Source organism: Sinocyclocheilus anshuiensis, unplaced genomic scaffold (assembly GCF_001515605.1).
Source record: "Sinocyclocheilus anshuiensis isolate Anshui unplaced genomic scaffold, SAMN03320099.WGS_v1.1 scaffold988, whole genome shotgun sequence".
Taxonomy (NCBI): domain Eukaryota; kingdom Metazoa; phylum Chordata; class Actinopteri; order Cypriniformes; family Cyprinidae; genus Sinocyclocheilus; species Sinocyclocheilus anshuiensis.
In genome coordinates, this window is record NW_015548246.1 from 677291 (window position 1) to 677689 (window position 399).

Here is a 399-nt window from a genome sequence, read left to right on the forward strand (position 1 = left end):
ACAGTGCGTTCTTTCACTGCATGATTCAGTCTAATAAAATGCATTTAGAATGATCACAAAATTCAAGACATTGGGACAGAAAATGTATACATTTATACCATTTCATATAGTTCATCAATATCACACAAAGAGTGCCGTTTTCTTCTCCAAAAATTACCATGATTACTAGGGCTGTCAAAAAAAAAAATCGAATTTCGAATATTAGTCGAATTTAAAATAAAAATCCACATTCGAATGTAAAAACGTTTCATTTAGATTTCACCCATTTTCTAGACGGACATCTATTACTGTTGCACTCGCGTCTCGCACAAAAGAGCCGCATGTTTAGAAAGCCATGGAAAATGAATGTAAGTTCAACTTTTTAAAAACACGTCTCAAGACTTTATGGCGGTTTTCCAC

The 399-nt window shown here is 33.6% G+C and overlaps 1 protein-coding gene across 2 annotated transcripts in view; it reads left to right on the plus strand.

The window, feature by feature from the left end:
- The window catches only part of LOC107655280 (26S proteasome non-ATPase regulatory subunit 1), a 52418-nt gene that overhangs the window by 14312 nt on the left and 37707 nt on the right, over nt 1-399 (plus strand). The window lies entirely within an intron of this gene.